The sequence below is a fragment of the Haemaphysalis longicornis genome, unplaced genomic scaffold (genome assembly GCF_048455015.1).
Source record: "Haemaphysalis longicornis isolate Haplotype H1 unplaced genomic scaffold, Haemaphysalis longicornis Haplotype H1 scaffold_1, whole genome shotgun sequence".
In the NCBI taxonomy this organism is placed as follows: Eukaryota; Metazoa; Arthropoda; class Arachnida; order Ixodida; family Ixodidae; genus Haemaphysalis; species Haemaphysalis longicornis.
In genome coordinates this window covers 110,235,912-110,257,361 of record NW_027526203.1, presented here as the reverse complement: position 1 = coordinate 110,257,361, position 21,450 = coordinate 110,235,912, and the positions used below count along the sequence as shown (strand labels likewise).

The following is a 21,450-nucleotide window of genomic DNA, read 5'->3' as shown; positions in this document are numbered from 1 at the left end:
TTTGGCTGTTCCATGTTCTTGCAGGGCGTGAGCAACCCCTTTTCCAATTTGACAACACCGCGAATAAGGAGGAAAAGGCTTGGCCACTTTTATAGGGGGAGGCGGGGGTGCGGTTGGTGCAGGTTTAACAGAATGCTACGAGATGGTTTCGTGCTGGAAAGCGTCGCAAATTCCATGGCTCGAGTCTGAGGTTGTTTTGTTTAGCTCACAAAACAACAATTAACCGCTCACTGTAGGTACAAGCGCAATCATGAAAAATGAGCAATTTTGCACTAAGGTTTTGCATGATCACTGGGAAATTTTTTTCCGGAGGTGTGCAGCCGTGAAGTTTTCAAAACAAGAGTTTTTCGGCACCCCACTGTTGACGACACTGCTGATTCTACGCTTCGAGTGCCAGTGATCCGAACCGTCACGTCCACGCCATTGACCAATCTAAGAAGAAAATTCAATCACCCTACCACGCATTCGGACCGTTTGTTTAAAGTCGGATGGCACGAATCGAGCATGACCGGCTCGAGAAAATCGCAGGGGAAACACCAGCTTGCTAACCCACCATGCTGACTGCCTGACTCGCCGCTGGGTCGCCGCCGCTCAGCGACGCCTCTGCTCGCCACTTCGCTCTAAGGGGGTCCAGCTCTTCGTGCGCTCCGAATAATGCGGCCGAAAATGCATGCATTTGGGTTGGGACCAGAAGAAATTTCAAATAAAGCAATATTTTGGCTAAAGCGATTTTGTTATAATGAGGGATTACTGTACATGATTCATTGCTACCCCTGTACTTTCACACCGTACGAAAGTGGGAAATTGTCATGCAAGAATAAAAAATGGTTGCAACAATCTTGACACAAATTTATTTTTAGTTAATGATCATAATACAAACTGGAAAAAGTGTAGTTTTACACAAAAGCATAGAACTACAACATAAAACAGAACTAACATTACTAATCAGATTATTTAAATTACGTACAATCACTTTATAGCCATTAAGGCAACTGCATGACTGATGCGATAAAAAATGATTAGATCGAAGGCCTTCCCACATGGCCTGGTACTTGCAAGTCCTAAAGCATGCTAAAAAAATCTGAAAACTGTTGGTTGTCTTGGGGTATTTCACATTAAATGTCCAAACAATACGCAAAAAGGCACCCCAGCCCTATAAACAGCAAGGCTACTAGGAAAAAAAGCTGGCCATCTGTGCGCACACCAACACCATCATTGGAGAACTGCAGGCAGGGAGAAATGGGAACTTCATCCTGAAAACGCAATGAAAAAGAAAAATCAGCCAGATCCAAAAACACTGTTTACATAAAGACCTATTCAAAATTTGAAGTCCCAAAAATAAAATACAAGGCAGACACCGTTGTTAAAGGAACCAAAAATAACTGCAACAATATGGTGCAGTAATCAAAACTGATAGACCAAGTCTGGTATAAAGTTTAGGCTGAATCAAGAATGCAACAGTGCTGCATTAAATTAAGTATAAATATGAGGCTGTAGCAGGCGCGTAGCCAGGATTTTTTTTCGGGGGAGGCTCAAGTTTTTCTCAAGCACCTCACCTCCCCCCCCCCCCGCCGACAGAAAAAATGCGCAGTAGTTTTCAAGTGCCCTCAAAGGCTATGAAGACAAAATACACGTTTGGTTCATTACACAGACTGCATTGCCCCGATAGAAATGATACCAATCTTATCGCAAACTTCAAAGGAATAATCGAAATATTAACCCTTTCAATCCCGACTTTTTTTTTCGAGCGCAAAAATGTTCTTGCTGAGTTCTACTAAATTCTACGGCTCCCCTGAGCCCATAAACGAAAAATAGAGCTGGTAGTGCAAGTAATTACTGATTTAATTATTAGGCCAAGAATTGAAGACATCCTACAATTAAAAACGTTACTTTGAGTGAAAAAAATTTCCCTGTTCCTTAAGTTTTATGGCCACATGAGCCTACAAACAAAAGATGAGCTCCGCAGTGCAAATATTTACAGATTTACAAGCCTGAGAATACAACTATAGGACCTCTGGTCTTTTAGCCTCAACGTCATAATTTCAACTTCACTGGAGCTCTTTCTTCTTTGTAGCATCTGGCTCCACTAAAACGCTACAATGGTGATGTATACCGCAAAACTCATTCTTGAAGGACAATTCCCCGCAAAACTAGCAGTTTTCTTTTGTTCTCTATGCGCTAGAGTGGCTACAGCAATGTGATTCTTTTTGGAATCACGAAACATACGAAGCAGTGGCGACTCCCCACGCACTTTCCGGCAATTTCTATATGACATCACAGGATCTTGCTTGTACAATTGGAGCCCGACGACCCCGGCCACCGCCAAGGAACATGATCGCACGATTGTTGAAGGGCGTCAATTCCATTGATCTCATCATTTGAATTCTAACGTGCATTTAACACACTCAGAACTGCGTTTTAGTGCTGGCCTAAGCTGCATCACTCCTGCCGATATTACGTCAGTGCAGCGCGAAATTTGGAAATTTTTGATATTTCTTACATTGCTTCAGTTGAAAAGCGTCTTTGACTGGAATGGAGCTGAGTGAGATACCAAAGGCTAGTTCTTCCAAATTGAACAAGGTTGTATTTTGTCTTCATATGGCCCACTTAAGATATATCTGTCATGATATAGGTGTCGAATATGATGGTATTTAGTGCCAGATGAAGTTGTAAACTGGGAAAAAATGCGCAGACCGCGTGGTGCAAATCCGCGGCCGTGATACGGGACGTATATTGCACGCACGGGCACCTTGTGTAGGCATTGCATTAAATGACCATAGTTTCACATTATTAGTTGCTTTATTTCAACGTGCGTAGTATGATGAGTGTGACAACCGCAATAAAATGGCGTAGGTCGTAAGAACGAGACTTTTCTTTATTTAATTGCTGTTGTGGAAAATGTTTTGCTTACAAGCATTCTACACCCGCTTCCAGTGTACGGCCAATGGAGCTCATTCTGTGAAGTCTACGCACTTACGTTATGTGTAGTGCAGGTCTTATCTTAAAAAAAAACGACAGGCAATGAATTATGCATACAAGAAGCGTTATACCACTACCAATATGTCCAGCAAATGCCAACCCTAAACACACAGACATCACGCACCAGAACTGCGCTGTTAACGGCGAAAATTACGCGAACATGGCAGGATAAGCACTCACTCAAAGCGGAATAATTCAGTCATCGGCAATTGTCAAGCCATGCCAGTTAAAATTTCTGCTTCTGTTTCAAGTCTGTAACGCAGTTAATCTCGTAGCTTCTACCAGGCCTCCCGGCCGGACATGAGAAGCTGGTGCTTTGTAACAACGTCGATCCTGTTAACATTTTGGCACAGCCCAAATGTTGAGTCTGCTGTAATGAGCTCTGCCTTGGTGTTCTTAAATGGTTGCATTATTTTCTGTCAAGTTTTCAATGCTTCGTGCACAAATGTCCTTAGTCTGCCTGAAGGCATGTACTATCCAGTAACTGTTCTGAGGCGGCCATATGTGTAGGTACCACTCCTGGATAAGGTAGAGCAGGTCGCTGCAAAGTAACTTTAAATTTAGCAAGAAAAAATAAAGTTGTCTGACCACACGCTTGCGGTTAGGCATGTTCTGTGCAAGTTGAGCAAAATCTTGATGTGTTTGGAATTTTGTCGTGAAATCTGAGGAAAGAATTATAATGAGGTCCTACCATTCTGGTTTTAAACATTAGTAATGAAAGGACGTACTTTTTAGCAGACGCGTGCACTGCCACTGATCAGCCGAGTACATACTGCCGGTTTTAAAGCTAAATGATAAAACAGCATGGGCGGGACTGCATAGGACGCATAGGAATTTTGTAGTTTTAGTTGGCGAATCGGGAAATAGAAACCATGCTGGGAAACTTCTTCGTCCACCAGAAAACAGGGAGCACTAACACAGGGAATTAGTAGCACATGACCTTCAGGCTTTGGTGGATGCTCGAAACGAGTCAGCATTTTGTTGCCCGCAGGGCACCAAGAAGACGTGTGTAATGGCATGGTCCCCCGTACATAAATTCTACGGACTACCGTGTTTCAGCATGAAACGGACAGTAATGGAACTCGCTTGGTTGACATCGACCGTGATGTTCAAACTGAAGCATGGTTTCAGCCTACGACATAATATATTGGCAAAAAATTACAAAGTTGTTTACAATGATAATTCCTCGGTCATTTTGGTTACTTAAGTAATGCTGACTATTGCTCAAAATTTCCTTCATGCAACATTTAGGACGTAGTGGATCCACGCACAATCACATCAGCGTGCATCCGTATGTGAAGGCGGGGCGGGAGCGCGGAAGTGTGCTGGTGTTCCCGAGCGGGCCTGTGGTCTGTAGCCTGCTTTTTTTTTTTACATTCGTTCGTCATGCCAAACCGATTGAGCATTGACAGAACGATACCCTTGAGCCAACAAAACTTTTAAAAAAAAAGAAAAAAAAGAAAAGGAGGACAGGAAGAGATAAAGGAAAATTCTACAAGAAAGGCCCTTCCCTTTCTTCGCCACCAGTACAAAGGTCCTTCACTTGCGCGCACTGCAATGATGATTTTAAAATTGGGTGTAGCAGTGGATGCACGCGTCGGTATGAAACGACGTAACAAAAGTCGCGATAACGGGCACACCATGCAACAGCGCCTACCTCACATGGAGTTCCGTGCCTGTCAATGAAGCAAACTACTAAAACTGCAGCGAGAACAAATATATTTTTAACTCTTTATGTGCTTTAACTGTTCATGTACTTCCTGGACAGCGGTAAGTCTTCATGTACTTAACGCTGTCCCGATACGCTTTCAGTAACCTTCGCCAACTTGTGCATCATAGGATATATAGGCATTTATATGAGTTGAATTTACGTTTTCCCTCGTTCAAAGTTACCTACACGCTTCATAGTGGGCGCTTCTAGCAACCAATTCAAACGGAAATATTGCATTAGAAATAAAATGAGATATAAATTTTTTGGCTCGCAGACATAAAGGTACTGTGACATCGTGTAAATATTAGGAAGCGATTAGTTAAATAATAAAAGGCATCAGTGATCACGCAAGGATAAATCAGTGGTCAGTCAGTGGAAGAAAATGACTTCCGATTCGAGGCCTCTTTTGTGTTGGCTACTTCGAGTGTGAGCTTCCCTAAGTCAGGGCGCTTCTGTCCTTGCGGCATATTGCCGTTGTTGTGACTCGGCCGTGGACGCAATGGAGAGGATTTACGTGTGACCGAGGTCAAAAATGGCCATCGGGTATTTGTTACTGTCGCGACCGCCGTCTGCCTATGGCAGGGCTGGTGACCGTCGTTCCTCCACGTTTAGGATAAAGTCTGGAACTGGCCCGGCGAGCCGCAGCGTGCCCTTTTTGTCTATTCGCTTTTCCCCAGTTTCCTAGGTTAGCGAAAAATATTGCCGAAAGAATCTGCCTAACCGCGGAGGAGAAAATGATTGTTTGCAACACCGTAAACTTTTAGAAGGGGACGCGTAGTGCACGAAAGCTGAGCCCATTCAATTATCCCACGCCAACACCCTCCCGGGCTTCACAGAAACGTGAAAAAGAAGGAGGGGTGAAGCGCGGGAGAGGGGCATACTTTGCGGTGCGCCTCACCCACAAAGGCCCTCTGCCCACCCACTACATTCATCCAGCTAAAGCACACCTTTCGCAGACCCATCGCTTCCTTCAGTTAACTTGTCGGAGTATTGACTGTCTGCCACCGCCGCTTGCATGTGGTTCTGCTTTCACATACAAAGATCGTCTTTTCCCTTTCGGCCCTTCATCGTACCAGTCTTCACCCATAAATGGCCGGCGGTCTCTTTTTTGTCACGCCGCCGGTTAGTGCGGACCACTCCTTGCTTCCCTGCTCATACCGTGAAGAGTCAATCTCCTCTGCTGAGAACGACTCAGCCAGCCAATTATTCTCTGTACTGTGGCAACATGCCACACTCAAAGGGACACAACGTACGCCTATGGCGTCCCGTGCGCTGAGTGTACCGGAGGGCTGCCAGCGCTTTTGGAGCTGCACCCCTCCGACGCAATTATCCTGGCCCAGGCGTTTCGTTTTGTGTAAGCACCAATGCGTTAGGACAGGCATTGAGTCGTGAATATTTTCAATAGTGGCACGTCTGAAGGATATGCGCCTTTGTTCACAGGCGACGTACCAGGCATAACAGGCAGCCCGGCGCCGGCCGGAAAAATTTCGGGGGGGGGGGGGGGGGCTGAAGCCCGGTCAGCCCCCCCCTGGCTACGCCACTGGGCTGTAAATCTTTGGGAGAGGAGAGGCCACTGCAGTGGACACAACCAGGATGATTATGATGATGAAATACAGTAGAAGCTCATTAATTTGAACTTGAAGGGGACCAAAAACTGCTTCAAGTGAAGTGCAGTTTGAATTAGGGGGCGGGATCTAAATTGAGAGGTCAGCTTTTTCCAGCCTATTCTGCGGCTGTAGTTGATCGCAGGCCCAACGATCAGTCACTACAAAAACCTGCAACGGCTCGGGCCGAACACTGGCAGCGCCCGCTGCACAAATGAAAACTTGCTACAGCGTGCACAAGAGCCCTGGCGTCTGCTGGCTCTGCCAGGCAAGAAAACTTTGCACCTCGTGCATGCCTGATTGATTGATCGATTGTGGGGTTTTTACGCACCCACGCAACGCAGGCGATGAGGCGCGCCGTAGCGGAGGGCTCCGGATTAATTTTGACCATCTGGGGATCTTTAACGTGCGCTGAAATCTCGTACACACGGGCGTTTTTGCTTTTCACCTCCATCAGGAAAGCGGCCGCTGTGGCCGGGACACAGGCATTGCGCTGCTGTCCTCGTGCACAGCAACGCAACGCCTTAGCCACTGGGCCACCGTGGTGGGTTCATGTACACCTGCTTATGCTTTTCACTCATTGTATTGGGTGTCTAGTAAATTTGGTTTGGTTTTGCGATGCTTTGTATTCACCATGGGTCAATGTTTATATCTGAGGAGCAGTGTTAGCCAGGGGCTGCTAGTCCGAACTGACTGTTGTGAATGCTGACACTATCGAATTATCGGGAGTTTTTACACACTGAAATAGACAGTGTTCTGCTGGGACCTGGATGTCAGTTTGGATTAAGTGCAATTTCAAGTTAAAAAAGTTAGAACAAGCTTTCATTGCAGGATGTTTGCGTTTTGTTAGCAATAAAAGGTTTTTCCTGTCCCTATTGTGGTGCATCAGAGTTACATTCATGACCAGTCTCTGCAGCAATCTCAGCTTGCAACTTCATCACAGAATGTGACGCATGCCGGCCTCCAAACAAACATAACTTAAAGGAGTACCGTATTTTCCGGTCTATAAGTCGCACCTTTGTATAAGTCGCATCCCCCTCAAAATGTCAGTTTTTCCGAAAAAAACGTATATAAGTCGCACCGGTGTATAAGACGCACCGGTATATAAGACGCACTTGTTAATTAGGTAAACTCACAGTAAATTAGATCGTTACAAAGTACAGCGAAAGTACATGGTTGCGGCAGCCGCCGCCTATGAACGCATCCCCCGGTAGGGAGGGCTAGACACGGGCATATAACACCCAAAGTCTACACTGAACCAACTTCTCAAAAATGGTTTATTGATACACAGAGATGGCATGTACTTACGGACAGCGTTTAGGCAAAACCATCGAAGTCTTTTTCCTCAGACTCACTAACAAATAATTCAGTATGTCTTCAGTGGAAGTTCCGCGGGCACATCACTGTCGTCCTCCGGCTATCTAATGTCTTCTTCACCAACATCGTTACCACTTGCGGACCGGCTACAACTGTTTTGGTAAAAATGGAGTACCAAGAGTCGGAGACCCATTTGGCCACCTCTCCAAACGTTGCGCGTCTCTTGCGTGATGTCATAAATCAGCGCAATAAAGGTGTCATGGCGGACGGAAGTGACGCGACTGGAAGCGGCCCGAAAATCGAAACTTATCAGTCAGCTGTCATTTTAAAAATTAGCAGCACGTTTACCTCCTTCAGAGTAACTCTCTGTAATAATTCATAAGCTGCATTTTGTTTTTGCAACCCAGTGTGATGTTACTTTGAATTTATTCTGAACTGTAGTTACTGTGCATGGCATGAAGTGGCGTGCGGTTGTCGCACGCCATTATCATTGTTTTTGACTAGATAAAGCTGCAAATGCTTAGGTGTAACGTCCCGAAGCGACATATGGGCTATGAGAAACGCCGTAGCTGTGGACTTGGGATTAATTTACACCATAGAGCTGTGTCTCAACGTGCGCTGGCCACGCGCGGCCGCCGTGAACTGGAATTATTCCATACATAAGTCGCACCGGTGGATAAGACGCACCAACGAATATTTCTGAAAAAAACCGCGACTTATACACCGGAAAATACGGTAGTCACAAAATTTTCATGTTGAGAACAAAATGCGGTCACTGACCAAGTCAAGGTGAAAACACAGACGTTTCGGAACCCGTATGGGTTCCTTGATCACACTAAATTGGCAAAACTGGCAACTTCAGAAGGAGATTAAAGGAACACCAAAGGGACGTGGGCAGCAACAAGAAAGCGTCCCCTGGCCGAGCATGCCGATGATCACGGTCATTCCATCGACTGGGATAACGCCGCTATAATAGCAAAGGAAAAGAACCCAGCCACGAGATTACTTTTGGAATCCGTGTTCATTCAAAAGACCAAGGACACTATCAATAGGACAGATGGCAATCTGCCGGCAAGCTACACCCGTTCATTACGTCACATTTTAGAATAAGAAGCGACTTTTGCCTGCTTAGTGTGATCAAGGAACCCGTGCAGGTTCCGAAACGTCTCTGTGCTTTCACCTTGACTTGGTCAGTGACCGAATTTCGTCCTCATCATGATACCTGACCAGACGAACTTTCGTCAAACTCTTGACTATATAAAATTTTCATGTTACGTTTTTTTTTGCTGCTATTAGTGTCTACCAGCCCTCTAACCACAGAATGGCCCATTAGACGCTCGCTCGCTGCCTAAATTGTTTACAGCCTCGTTTATTTGTGCCAGTTTCGATTTCCACACAACGAACACTGAGGCAGCCGCCACGACAGGAGGGCGCTCGTGAGATCAGTGTTCTCGTCGCACCATTGTGGTTTGGATCCGTTCGCGCGCTTTTCCACCCAGACTAACCGTGGCCTCCGCCATCTCCACTTGCCTGGGTAGCATGAAATCAGTCCCAAAGCTTGTGACATGATACACATGCCGACGCGGTGCACACTAGAGCCACAAGACCAGGTTTCAGAGTATCGGCCCTCTGTTCTGTCATTGTTGTATGCTGCCGACAGCGGCCATTGGTCGAACCGCGTCACGTGACATTTGTTTACCCCGCAGACCCATGGGCTCTGACATTTTGCTGCCTCTGTGTTGCTGCGTGCGTGCAAGCTTCGATAAACCATGATTTTCAGAGCGCAGTGTGGCTGTGTGACACGATGCGAGTGAGTTTTTAAACCCCAGACCGAGTAGCAATGCCGTGCTGCTCTATACCTGCTGGAAGGTGGAAAACACCTGCTTTGCTTCCCACTGGGAAAGAACAACAATGGCCTAGCGTAACCCACAGCCACTAGAAAACGTAGCTTATTTAGTGGCTCTAGTGTAACCTAGAGCCACTAAATACAATTTTGTGAGCATTCAATTTTGTAGGCATTCATGAAAGCCTGGTGAAATTGTTGCTGAATCTGTCACCAGTTCACTTGGTTGAGCGACCAATGTGAATACGTCGAAGACCATTGTGTGTTCATAGCCTGTAAACACACATTCAGTTGGGAAAACAACTATATCGCATCAGCAGTACATTTTTCTAAGGCTAATAAAGCAACGAAGCGGTTCTGCTGCTTTATATCAGCTGCCTGTCCCATACTACAAAGCAACGTTCCAGTCACGCATAAATTTTCATCGTCGACTTGGTCGACTGGTCTTTTGCACTCAATACAAAGTGAATGAGATGAAATCCTAAGGCATACATTATCTCGAAGCTGGTCACCAACAGCTACACAGCTCCACCACATGCCACCGTAACAATCACACTGCTCGCTCTGGAAAGGCTCTACCCGATGCTACATTGCTAAGCATCGAAGAATGGCAAATACAACTGATAAAACTGCCCACCGCAGTGGCTATGGCACTGTGCTGCTTTCAATCCTCGCCACGGGTTCAATCCTGGCCACAGTGGCTGCTTTTCTGATGGAGGCGAAAAGCTAAAACGCTCGTGTGTCGAGAATTCGGCAGACATTAAAGATATAATCAATCTAACAGCCGAGAAAACTGACATGCATTGACTTACAAAGAGGACACGTGCACTCAACTATACTGGCCACACAAAATGTGCCACGAAGGAGGGCACCACGAGTTTTTGCTCACAGCCAGCATGGTCCATTATATATTGATGCCGCCTGTCCCTAGTCTAACTACACACAAGGAGTCATTTCATGCCAAACGTGCCTTATGTGGCCCAAGAGTTGTGATTTTTAAGAAAGCTTGGGGATTTTACCCATTAAAGCTACACCGTGGCTATGCAGCTCGTAGTGGAGCAGGGCTTCAAATAAATTTAGACCACCTGGCGACCTTTAATGTGCACTGAAATCTTGACACAGTGGTACCATCATTTGTCGACTCTACCAGAAAAATGGCCTCTGCGATTGGAACTGAACCTGCGCCCACTACGGCCAGTCATTCCGCTCTGATTGGGGAAAAAGAATTACAGCTATGTGCGCAATCTTTGCTTTAAGTATTTGTTGAAAAAAATGTTGTTAAATGTAATTTGGGGAAAAATAAGCATGAAGGTACGAACCATTTCTTTATTATTAAAAAATCAGTTTTGTCACACCACTCCGCAAACAATTTTATGCAGTTTGCACAGCTCTCCTCGCTCTCTGAGACAATGATTTTGTGCCTCAAATATCTTCGCATTGAAGGAATTTAAACAATTACAACAATAACAAACGTTTCTTTCAAGCAAACATTTGTCTCCCAAGAAGTGCCATACCTTTGTTTTTTGCCTTAAGGTATTTTGTTATTAAAAAATGTTTTTGGTCCAATGGCAGATCTAGATTGTGTGAAAAAAATATTCAATTTGCAAAAAAAAAATAATGAGCCATTTCACTCCGTGAATGTGAATGAGTAGCGAAGTCTATAAGCGTACGACGTGAAGGTGGAAGCAATTAGGTGAAAGGTATCAACAAAGGTTGTTTATCTTCGGAGTTGATGGGGGACATCCCTAAAACCGTTACAACCGTCTTCTGCTGAGCATTCGCAATGAAGATGGCTTTGCCAGAAAGCACTTTAACTGCAAAACAAAAATTGCACACAACATTACCCAATGTCCATCCCACACTCAGACCACTTCGTCCTCTAATTTAAGTGCCGCACAAGAGCCCAAGTGTCTCGGGCTTCTTTCGTGAAAAAAATAAAATGAGCAACTCTGCCTAACTCACTCGGTTCAGCATCTTTTGCACAGAAAGCATCGGGATAAAATTCATAACTGGTTACAAGCCAAATCACATTTTTTCGCAACTTGGGCATTTTTTTCCACATGATCTAGATAAGATGGTGACAAGCATTTCTGTAAAGTACATTATTTAGAGGTATAGAATGTAAGGTGTGGCAACGATTGGGAACAAAAATATGCTAGTTTGAAAACAATCAAGTATATTTTTCCTGTATTCTTTCAACTTTTAAAGGTATATATAGAGGCACAAAAATAAATACACCTAAAAAAAATCCACATAGAAAGATAATAGGGTAGATAAAAAATACACATCCAGCCCACCAATTAGCGGTGATATGTTTGAGTGGCACACCCTTGCTCTGATGTCGGCTTAGGGACTCACGCCGCTGTCGTCTGCTAGACTCCGCTTGCGAGGGGCAGCAGTGCCTGTGCTGGAAATCGCCCGCTTTGATGATTTTGGCCATTAAAAAGCATATTTCTAGTAATTCAGTTATTTTTGCCAGCTTCTGGCACATCTGAACAATTTCAAGCTGTATCCCCCACAGTTTGCAATACACGAGGAGAGAGAGAACAACTTTCTTCAGAGTATCAATCAGAAGTTTAAGATCAGGTGTAAATCGTCCTTTCTAGATTAATCGCGAGGTTTAGCGCTCAGAGCTCCTCGATAATTCAAAATGCGTAGGCTACCCTACGGTAGTTTTGAGATGCTCTTATGAAGACTCAAGAGTCTAATGCTACGTACCAAGCAGCGGGCCCCTACACGCACATTGCACAGCAGCAAATAAAGCGGCTGTCTTCTATTTCTTTCGTTGTTGTTGACTTGTATCAGATGAATGTTTTTTTTTCTGTCCCCAAGGCATTCATTTTTCTGCACCGTCACAAACGTCTTATCACTAGGTTTGGGGATGTCTGGGAGGCTCACAAAAATTGTGTGGATATGTCCTTCATTTTTTATGGCATAAATTCCCTTCTCCACAAATTGGCTTTCGTAATGGCTGCATGCAAGAAGGTGCATATCTGCAGCATGAGTTGTTTATTCACATGCAAATGCAATGAGAAGGTTTCTGCTACAGCACCGCGATTGCGCCCCAGACAACGTTGTCCAGAGTACTCGAAGGCGGCTTTTGTCCCGCAAACTTCTATTGTAACCATCTTTATCATAACGAACTGACTTTCAATCCGAACAATTATGATACGATTCAAAAAACAGAGTGCGGCTTGGACGACGACGGTAAAGAAGGACGACGGGACAAGCGCTTGTCCCGTCGTCCTTCTTTACCGTCGTCGTCCAAGCCGCGCTCTGTTTTGTTCAATCATAATGCACCAACTTGCCCAACAGATTTGCTTAATTATGACATGATTACGGTGTTGAAGGCTTGATATACCAGCTAACAAATGCAATAAATAGTATGTGTGCATATGTGACAAGAATCGAAACCGATGAATATTTCCAAGCAGCACTTCATTGTATTCCAACCCTTCCAGGCGTGAAGAACAAATCCTGGTCTGGATGGTGTTCTATGAATTGAAGAAAATTAATCTTGCTCTCTTGTCCTGGAATGAGGACCTGGCCCAGTAATCAGCTCGATTTTACTGTTAAATAAAATTTTCTCATCCTCCTCCTCCTTCTCTTCATCCTCCTCTAGAGTGCAGTTTTCCTGTAACGCATATCTGAATATTGGGAAGATATGGCCGTGGGAAATGTACCGAAATATCCCTCCAGGTCTGAACAAACAGTGTTACTGTATCCTTACCGTAGATGTGACTCGTGTTGCTCATTAAACCTCCATACTGGCTCCATACTGGTATAAAACCACCCCACACCTATACACACAGGGGGTTATTTGGATCTCAGCCTACAGTTTTTGCAGCCCATAGTGCACGTCGGCATTCCTTCATGTCATGACAACGTAAAGTGATGTGATAAAACACTTTCGAGAATTCAGCAAGATTGCAAAAACCGTTGTACCTACCTTACATGTGATTACCGGGAATCCTAATGCCTTCTGCCATCGGCGACAGCCCTGAAAGCCTGGTATTTGTTTTGGTCTTGCAATCTCGCTGTTCTCGGTTACTAGAAGCTGGCTGTTCCCTTTGTTCAAAAGATTGCTGAATACAGAAGCTGAGGCCTAGCTCCAACTCTTCGCGCTCCGCACACGACCGGCTTCGCAAGGAATATGGAGATGCCGGCAATGTTTCTTCCGTAGCGGTATCCAAAGCTACACTTCAACTCACGCCGTGAGCTACTTAGATTTTGCGATTTTAAGTCTGTAATTAAGATAAAAAGTTACACACACGCAAAATCTGGTGTGGACAAGCATCAGACGTCAACTCAGTGCGAAGAAAAAGCAGGGAGGGCGACCCCAAGTGAAGCAGACGAGAAGTGCGCGAATTTCTAAGCCGACGTCACGGAGGCGCACTTCGCAGCGCCACCCGTGGTTGTGTTCACTGCCAATTGCACACACGTCTTACTACAGCGTAGACTGCTTATAACGTATGCCGCGAGAGCCACAAAACTCCACACTACAAGTGGTACCACACTATAAACAAAACATGCGCGAATCCAATCACATCGCAATCTACCTTTCATTCTTTGTTGATCATCATTCAAAAGAAGGCCTCTTAAAAATAGCAACGTGGTCTTTGTTTACTTTTTTTTTTTCCACATCACACGCTACTGCAGGATTTACGAGCTGCTACACAGCCTTACAAACCGCAAGCGCTGCTTCAACTTCATTGTGCGTGTGTTTTGAGGGAGCCCATCTACGTTTCTTAGCATCCATGAACTGATGCTGTGGGACAAAGTGATGAGAACACAAACGGGATTTTCTTTTCCTTTTACTTTTTTCTTTTTCTGACCCAGGCTCACGTTCGCCACGCCTAAGGCGGCTGCTTATCAGCACCACGCAAAGGTAGGGGCAACCCTCGGCATCGCGGCTCGCTACCTCCAGATGTTCGAAAAGGAAAAGGGCGGTTTCTTATCTGCACAATGTTATAATAGAAACAGCTTACCACGGCAGGACAGAGGGGCTATCTTCCAAGGGGCGTCAAGCAAGGACAGTTATCACGTGCATGCAAACGGAACACGGGAACAAAAGGATGCCTGTTTTCTTCTTTTCTATGTCCAAGGTTAGAGGAGAGCAGGGAGCACGCACTGCGTGGGATATGGCTGATTCTGTCTTTTGCAGGTAAGGCTCCATTTTGCTTGTTCAAACGTTGTGGACACAGCTCTCAATGTCCCGCACTTGCTTGTGCATACCGCCACCTGACTTCGAGAAGCACCTGCGTTTGCAGCACAAGGGCACACACCAAGTGGTGCCACTAAGGTGCAGTTTTTAAGCGGAAGGTAGTTTTGAAGGCAAAGAAAACTTCAAACCTCCAAGCACAACGCAACTCCAGCATGGCTGATAAAAATGTGTGCCGATGGCGGAAGCAGTGGAACAAACTTTTTCACCTGCACTGCCAAGCAAATGGCCTTCTCAAAGGCCCAAGAAAGGTCAACGCCACGAGGTGGAAAAGAGTGTCGCCGACTTTACACAGAAGCAAAGAGAAGGTGGAATGCTTGTGACAATGGAGATAATACAAGCGAAGGCAAGGAAGATTGCAAATATGTGAGGCATCGTGTGGACTCAGTTCAAGGCCATCAGGGCCTTGGTCACTCATTTTATGAAACTGTTTGGGTTCAGCCCCTAGAGCTGGATGTCTATGGGGCAAAACCTACCCCCAGACTTCGAGGAGAAGCTAGTTTCATTCCGGCACTTTGTTGTCAAGAAGCGACTGGGAAAGGAGTAGAGACTGGGCCAGATCGGTAACTCCCATCAGACCCCAGTGTATTTTGACATGTTTGTGGCCCCCACAGTGAATGAGAAGGGTGCTAAACAAGTGAAAGTGAGAACTGCGGGCTACAATAAGCAAGCACACCACCACAATGTCGTGTTGCACATCCGATGGGCGAAAGCTGCTGCGCTACACTATTTTTAAGCGGAAGACTCTTCCAGGTGGGCAAGTTCTCCCTAAATACGTCGTCGTGTGACCTCGTGAGAGTGGGTGGACGAGTGGTGGTGCCCTCGCGAAGGATTGGCTAAACATCATTTGGCAACCTCGTGCCGGGGCTCTGCTGTGCCGGGGAGTCACAACTGGTTCTGAAATCCTACCACGGCCACTTGACAGGTGTCGTTAAGTCTGTGCTTCCAGAAGGGAGTACAGACATTGCAGTAATACACAGCCGTACGGCGAGCCAGCTACAACTGCTTGACGTGGCCATCAAACTCTTTCGTTACCACGCCTGTTCAGAATCGTTCAATTTGAATGATACTTAGGGAGCCCCTTTTCATAGCATTCTAGGCGTTCCTGGAACAAGTAAAGCTATTTGGAGTTAGCTCAGAAAATGCCCTTTCAAAATCAGTTTTGTGTTCAGTTTTGCAACACAAACGTGAATTTTGACGCGCGTTTGCATCACCTGGGGTGGAAAAAAAGCGTGGTCATCGCGTGTCACTGCTACCAAAAAACAAGGCGTGCCGCTCGTGATTTCCCTGCATCAGCGTGTGGTTTTCATTAACACGGCACGAATGGTGAATCAAAACATCATTTTCAATCATCAGGTTTGCACTTTGATAGTAATAATCACTGATATCAGCTGAAAATATCAAAAAGTGCCTGTTTGCAAAGTTTATTTATGATTTTAGGCAGTTTTATTGCCTTTACACGTTGCTCTACGTCATGTTGTAGTTGTACTTACCACAGGACCATTCACAAACAGTTTACAAACAGTTTCGGTTTTATTTCTGCATCGCAAAATTCATATTTGGGGCTACCACGCAGTTACCCAATTTCAAGACACTCTGCCATGGTGCCTTCAGCGTCCGCTATTGATCCTCGAAAAGAGTATGCCGCTCCTGATTTCAGCGCACCATGACCCGATTTCTGCGATAAGAACTTCCAATGCAAGTCAAAAGATAACACCCAGTCACCAGATATCAGTTCCGACAAACACGGCCTTACACACCGCCAGATGTTCGCCGACCAGTTTTGTTTCCATATGAGGGTATTTCCAGAGGTCTAGTGTTGCTCCTTAGTAGAACTCTATTCGGACGGAGTCTCCAACAGGTGTGGTATTGTTTCATTTCAAAAATGTTAGGTGGCGGTGCAATGCAGGAGGCTCGTAGTGCGGAAGTTTGCAGGGCACGATTCTAGCACATCGCACCTCCTTCCTGCTTGCATGGCAACAGTAGTGAGTCAGAAGATAAGAAACTGCAAATTTGTGTTCTGAGGGATAACTGACAGTAAACGTCAACAAGCACCAACCACGGAGAGTCGTTTTCAACTCCATGCAGATTTTTCCATATCGCGTGCTTGCCCCGAATACTCTGCTGGCAGTAAATGCAAATTCAGTCACTGACCAAATGCTATTTCATCACGTGTGGACAAATTGGTGCCTCTGGTAATGTCAAGCCGACAGATTTATTCCAGGGACCCACCCAAAATCGCACATTTTGAAATGGAGGTTGGGCTTCACCGCTAAAGACAAGCTGTGGAATCATTACGACGACTGGCTGATGCTCCATGAGAGTGCTGGTTTGGGCCTGTTGGTAGCACATGGCAAGGAAAGGAAGCACTAAGAAAACACGGACAAACAACTAGACACACACAAGACGCTAACTGCAGACACAGCCTCACGCGCATGTCCTGGAAGACAGAACAGCGAATCGGCTGGGAGTAGGCGCAGGTCATGATGCTTAAGTGCTCAGCAGTGCGTCTTACAGATAATCTAGAGCTGGTTGGCGGCATACCTTTGTTGAACACGTTGATGCCTTCCGAGATGCACTGCACAGCTTCTTCCTATTCAGTAGTTTTGGGGGCAACCTGCGGCACAAGTGCAGGAGGTTAGGACCCAGAGCCAGAAGCTGCCGAACATCTCCAGGCAATTGAAGCTGCTCCTTAACGTGTGCACAGAACACTGTGATGCTGAGTGCTTTGCTTGGGCGAGGCTTCATCGTTTCTTTAGTTGAAGCTGCCAGAAGAACTTTGTTGTAAGTTCGGCTAGGCTTAAGTAGTCCCGGAGAAACTGATGTGTTCTTGATGATACTCCTGCAATGTTCTGAAGTTGCTCCCAAAGGAACAACCGGTACATCCTGGCCTGCCTATGCAACTGGGCTTTCGGGATTCTGCATATCCTGATGCTGTGTCCCACCGGTGGGGTGAATCCTCGGAATAGCAGGAGTATGTCGCACGAAAGGATGCGGGTTCTAATGCCGTACGAGTAAGTCGGCGGTCTGCACTCGTCAGTGACAATGAGTGAGACAACAAATGAAGGGTTGTGCTATTGTATTGTCTCGCTCATCACTCACAACCATCCTGCTGTTGTATCACTCATTGTCACTGCTGAGTGCAGATGATGGACTTATACTGCATACGAATCCGCACCCTTCTCTGCGACGTAGGCCAACTATTCGGAGGATTCACCCCATCGGTGGGACACAGCGTCAGGATATGCAGAATCCCAAAAGCCAAGAATAGGCAGGCCAGGATGTACTGGCTGTTCCTTTGGGAGCAACTTCAGAACATCGCAAGAGCATCCCGGGATGACTTACACCTAGCCCAATGCACAAGAGAGTTCTTCTCGCAGCTTCAACTAAAGAAACGACGAAGCATCACCCCAGCGAAGCGCCCAGCATCACAGCATTCTGCGCACGCTCCGGAGCGGCTTTAATTGCCTGAAGATGTTCGGCAGCTTCTGGCTCTGCGTTCCAAGTTCGCTGTGGAGCCAAAACGTACAGGACCTGAGCTCCCCACACTTGTGCGATGGGTTGCCTGCAAAAACACTGAAGAGGAGAAGCTGCTCGGTGCATCTCGGAGGGTGTCGACATGTTAAACAAATGTATGCCACCCAGCTCTACGTTACCTGCAAGACACACTACCGAGCACTTAAAAACCAACTGCACTCAAATTTCACCTCGACCAAATTTATTTTTAACGCATAGTAAGTACCCCGAATCAGCTGGGACACGAGTGGTAGCCCTGTGAAACGCCTCGTTAATCAGTCAGAAGCGTCTGAAAAAGCTCCGCCGCAGACCACACTGCACCTGCCGGCGGATCGCGTAAACAGCCATGACGCACCTGTGACCATCCAGCCGACAGGGGCTTCTTCCTCTTGCCAGCCACGCAGCTGGAGAACCGGTCGAGCTCTGCTGCGGACGCTTCACCCATTTGCTGCCCCGTGCACGCGTAGAGCTTGCGTGCAGACTTGCTCCCGAGCTGCTGACCGTCCGGCCGCCTGCTGGACGGCTGCAACGTCATTTTAATGGCCGCGCTCCTCTCGATTTAGGTTTCAAAATTGACAATTTTTGTTGACAGCTTGCGGCATCCACGTGCATATTTCAGCTGTCGTATTTTGCATGTTGCTGTCTTTTTAGGCAGACTATACCGAAATATTGTTTTCAAGAGGTCGAAATTTCGAGTGCAGCTGGCCTTTAAGGGGGCACATGGGTCTTTGATCAAAAACTTTCTGTTTTTACAGTTATGATGGTAAAAATTGGACATATGTAGTTTTTCATTATGATTGTAGATATAAAATTTGTCTTTGTGTAAAACAACTACGTTTAAATTTATTCGTATTTTTATATTTGATTTTTTGTCAACTTTCGTAAAAGAACTGCTGGAGTGATGCAGCCAAACAAGGTACCAGTGAACTGTGCACAAATCAAGGAGTGCAATAAGACTGACAGTATCATTCTATCTAGGTTGTAGCACAAGTTATGACCATTTGAAGTTTTGGCTTGGAAGGCAAAACCGGTTTTTTTGGTTCCCACCTACCAAGCCCAAACTTCAAGCGGTCGTAACTTCTGCCACAAATCAGATAGAATGATACTGTCAGTCTTATTGCACTCCTTGATTTGTGCACAGTTCACTGGTACCTTGTTCGGCTGCATCACTCCAACAGTTCTTTTACAAAAGCTGACAAAAATCAAATATAAATGTCCGGATAAATTGAATAAATTTAAACGTAGTTGTTTTACACAAAAACAAATTTGATATCTACAATCATTATGAAAAACTACATATGTCCTCCAATTTTTACCATCATAACTGTAAAAACAAAGTTTTTGATCAAAGACCCCCTCGCAGCCGATAAAAAAGGTGGATGTGTCTGCATTTAGCTGTGTCTGCAGTTAGTGCGTCGTGTGTGTCTACTCGCTGGTCCGTGTTTTCTTAGCACTTCTATTCCCTGACGCTCCAAAACCACCAACTCATACCTACCAGGCGCATCTAGCGCGCTTTCTCCCACCCAAGGGTTGCCGTGGCACGGGACAGAATTCTGGCCGAGCTAATTGTGCAGGCCTATGCCGCCACAGCGACATCTCAAGCAGGCTGGACGGAAGTGAGAACAGCGCGCTGTGGGAAGAGCCGAGCAGGGAAGGGGACAGCGATGTCTACGAGTGAGTGTTGAACACGGTACAATGAGCGCTGCAAGTACAAAAAAGTGCATGTTCTGGTCCCAAACCAGGGCGTTTTTTTTTCCATTCAGCTTGCATTCGAGGTAACTGTTTTCATTTTCTGATCTTCCGAATTTTGGGGGTCGACCAGGTTCAAGTCAATATGGTAGCTCCTTGACTTCTAATAATAAGTTCACTGCTACAAAGCAGTGAGGAGAATAAATAGAAGCAGTTGAAATGAAATTGCTACTTAAATAGGATAAATGCAGATTGGGCCGGTTGTGTAAGTACTACAACTTTACAACAGCAAACCAGCTTTCAGAATGCAAATTTCCTGAAAATGTAACATCTGACTTGTGTGGTCATGTCAAACAGGATACTGCTACTATATGAAACCAATCTGCAAGATTGCTTCAAAGGCAGCCAAACTACAATAAAAATATATAAAATTGCTACTTTTCTCCACAGATGGGGTTTACAATACAATCTACGCTCGTTACAGTGGATCCGGCAACAACAGGCTTCCGGTTTCAACCGACCATTTCTGTCGGTTTATTTGGTCCCCATGCATTTTAAGTGGAACCCACTCTGCTCATAACAGACCCAGCTATAGCAGACTATCGGCTACAACAGACTAAATTTCGGGTGGACATTATTGTTTTGACTGAACATTAATACCGGACTTCCACGGTGCCGACAACCGATAATCTTTTTCTTTGTTTCTTTTAACAAGGGAACTACTATGTCGGGCAACATTGCCGCAGCAGAACACGTCAATGGCACAGCCGAGCAAAGCCAGTGCCGGTAGCAATTTTTTTTTTCTTTTGTACGACCAGCAGCCTGAGTGGAAGGGTAGCTGATTTAACTCTCGGATAAAGTAAACATAATTAACGCTGTCGAATATGGTGAAAAACAGGTGGACATCACCAGAAGTACGGGCCTGTCTAAGCAGACGGTCCGTCCGACCGTCAAGAACAAGGCCGCTGCAGAAAAACATGCAGCCGGTGAGATTAAAAAGCAGCGCTTTCGAATACGCGAAGGGGTGTGCCCAGAGGTTGAGTCTGCCCTAGACAGATTTTTTCCGTAATAAAGAACTCAGGCTCCATGAAGTTCGGCATTCACTATTCCCATGCATGCATCATTCCCGTTCTGTGCGATGAAAAAGGTAAGAAAAGCCTCAAGCAGGGGGATGGTTCCCATTCATCGTGTGCAATCAGCCACTGACCGTGCACAGTCCAATTGGGCTAACTTTCGATTTCACTGCTGTCCATCAGATTATTTCGTATCAGCTGGTTAACTGACCAGACTAAGATAATTAAAACTGCAGAAGTTGCCTCAGGGGAATGTCAGGCAAGGATCCGAATTGTTTGACAAACAGTTTCAGGTAAACCAGCCTCGTCACTAAGGGTTTGAAAAGAGCCTGGCTAATTCTGCTTGCCTTGACTGATTTTTATAACTGGTTAGTAATTGCTTCTACTTATATTCTCGCTTTATTTGCTCAGCTTAGTGTGCGTTTCTGCGCACTTAGTCGCATGTGATAGGCTTTTTCCAAGTGCCGGTGCTAAGCTTCAAAAACAGCGTTAGGCGA

At 45.7% G+C, this 21,450-nt stretch overlaps 1 long non-coding RNA gene across 2 annotated transcripts in view; it reads right to left on the bottom strand.

Annotated features, from left to right (window-relative positions):
- Positions 1–698: 698 nt before the first annotated feature.
- LOC144179135 (uncharacterized) overlaps positions 699–21,450 on the bottom strand; it is a 34,464-nt gene continuing 13,712 nt past the window's right edge. The window contains exons 4-5 of one of the 2 annotated variants that reach the window (XR_013324160.1): positions 18,547–18,714; positions 699–1,253 (exon numbers count right to left, since the gene is read on the bottom strand). This is a non-coding gene — a long non-coding RNA (uncharacterized LOC144179135). The remainder of the gene's footprint in view (positions 1,254–18,546; positions 18,715–21,450) is intronic. The other variant, XR_013324158.1, reaches the window with a different exon arrangement.